The sequence below is a fragment of the Capra hircus genome, chromosome 17 (assembly GCF_001704415.2).
Source record: "Capra hircus breed San Clemente chromosome 17, ASM170441v1, whole genome shotgun sequence".
NCBI lineage: Eukaryota > Metazoa > Chordata > Mammalia > Artiodactyla > Bovidae > Capra > Capra hircus.
Window position 1 is genome coordinate 45,678,343 of NC_030824.1, and position 2,812 is coordinate 45,681,154.

A 2,812-nucleotide genomic window follows, 5' to 3' on the forward strand; every position below is an offset into this window, starting at 1 on the left:
TAAATTTAACTATATCCAAAGGAAGCTTCAATTAATAAGAAGTTTACTGATTCTCATTAAATTTTCTGACTATAACAATACATCTTGAAAAATTCCACTAGCCAGTGAAATATTTTTCATTCAGAGTAGTTGAGTAATCTGTCTTTGGAATAACAGTAAATACAGCTCCCCATTTTTTTAAGAATGTCAGGAAGCCGTCCAGTTGACAATATTAATAGAGTAGAAAATCTATGTTCACAGAAGCTCTCATGTCAAATATGAAAACTTGCTAAATTGCTTATCAGTGCTGACCTGCACCCAAGCTTAGATGAACTGTTAGGCAAGTTAACAGTGAGTATGCTGCTGCTGCTGCTAAGTCACTTCAGTCATGTCCGACTCTGTGTGACCCCATAGACAGCAGCCCGTCAGGCTCCCTGTCCCTGGGATTCTCCTGGCAAGAACTCTGGAGTGGGTTGCCATTAAAGGTAAATAAATCTCAGAATTTCAATGATATCAATACTAATCACTGTACAAATCTTGGATTGAGTAGACCAAAAAAAAAAAAAAAAAAAACGGGAAAACTTACGTACTTCCTGCACCCATCTAAGAATGAAAAGTATATTTATACCAAATTCAGAGAAAGGGGACTTTTATCACATATTTATGTAGCCATCAAACAAATGTGATGGGGATTTATTCTGATTTATCATCATATGAAAAGAATTGTTAATAAGGATGTCAAATAAATGTGTATGGTAAAATAAAATGATAAAGATGGTATTTACAAGTAAGAATATTAACTTTTCTAAATTCAAATTTTAATTTCTGAAATCTAAGACTAGAAAGTAAGGAATATTTCTATGACCTAATTTATCATCCAAATGTATCATAATCATTCAGCATATTTCTGGATGAAAGACAAAAGTAGTTCTTAAAATTTGAATAATATTTCATGCACTGTATATGGATATATTCTGAGGACAGATGTTAGAAGTTAATTTATTATTATGGTTAACATTTAATGAATACTTACAATGTGCTAGGCACTCATCATCCTATATAAATTATTCACTTAATCAAAATCAAACTATGACAAGGTCCCATTTCTAGCTCATTTTTTCAGATGTGAAAACTGGGGATCAGAAATGTAAGAATTTTCTCACTGGCAAATGTAGAGGCAAGATTAAAACACAGATATTAGACCCCACCTTCTTAAGCATGAACACAAGAAAGACTTTTACATTAAAGGTTTTATAGCATTGGATTTTTGTGTTGGACAAAATTACCCAAACACATTTCCAGTCTGAAAACCCATCAGTTATCTACAGCAGTTTTATCATAAATTGTACAATAAATTATAATTCATGAATCATGCTATCTAAAATATTTATTAAAAACTCAGTGCAATTCTCCTTTCATTATATAATAAAGGCTAATTTTTATGCAGGAAGAGATCTTATGTTGTACATGTTAATATACCTCAAAAAGTTGAGCAAGATCTGTCAAAACATACTTTGAGTTTACCACTGAACACAGCCCACAGTGACCATGGAATAAACCACACAAAAACAAAGAAGTCAGAAAAAATCTTAAAATTACTGGGACATTCAGATTTCTCCCCATCATTTCCTGTGAGGTACGTTCCTGCGACATTTGAGAATCATTCTGCCCCCACCTATTTTCTGCTACAAGTTTTTTATTAAGTACATTAAGCAAGAACATTCTAGATTTCCTCTTGGTTCAAACAGAATTTATTGGCAGCAGAGGGAAGTGGTATTTCTCATAGTTGCATGTAGCTGTGCTACAGACCCTCACAATCTATAGTCAGAGGAAAACAAAAAAGGAAAGTAAATAGCTACCATTTAGTGAGCAACGTGCATGCTCAGTCACTCAGTCATGTTCAACTCTTTGCAACCCCATAGACTATAGCCTCAGAGAAGGCATTGGCACCCCACTCCAGTACTCTTGCCTGGAAAATCCCATAGGCAGAGGAGCCTGGTAGGCTGCAGTCCATGGGGTCACGAAGAGTCGGACACGACTGAGCGACTTCACTTTCATTTTTCACTTTCATGCATTGGAGAAGGAAATGGCAACCCACTCCAGTGTTCTTGCCTGGAGAATCCCAGAGACAGTGGAGCCAGGTGGGCTGCCATTTATGGGGTTGCACAGAGTCGGACACGACTGAAGCGATGCAGCAGCAGCAGCAGACTATAGCCTGCCAGCCTCCTCTGTCCTTGGAGATTTCCTGGCAAGAATACTGGAGTGGGTTGTCATGTCCTCCTCCAGAGGATTTTCCCAACCTAGGGGTGAAACCTGCATTTCCTGCATTGGCAGGTGGATTCTCTACTGCTGAGCCACTGAGGAAGTCATCATGTTTTATATTCCACATATAAGTGATATTGTATGGTATTTGTCTTTCTCTGACTTTACTTACCTACTTCTGATAATCTTAGTCTGATCATCTCTGTTATCATAGATAATATAATATCAGAGTGATCTATGTTGCTACAAATGGTATTATTTCACTCTTTTTTGCAGCTGAGTAATGGTCCACCTTACAATATATACTACATCTTTATCCATTGATCTATTGATAGACATTTAGGTTGATTCCATGTCTTGACTATTGTAAATAATGCTGCTATGAAAACTGAGGTGCACATGTCTTTTTAAATGATAATTTTCTCCAGATATATGCCCAGGAATGGAATTGCCAGATCATATGGCAACACTATATTTAGTTTTTTAAGGAACTTCCATCCTATTCCTCATAGTGGCTATACCAATTTACATTCCCACTGACAGATTAGGAGAGTTCTCCTTTCTCCACACC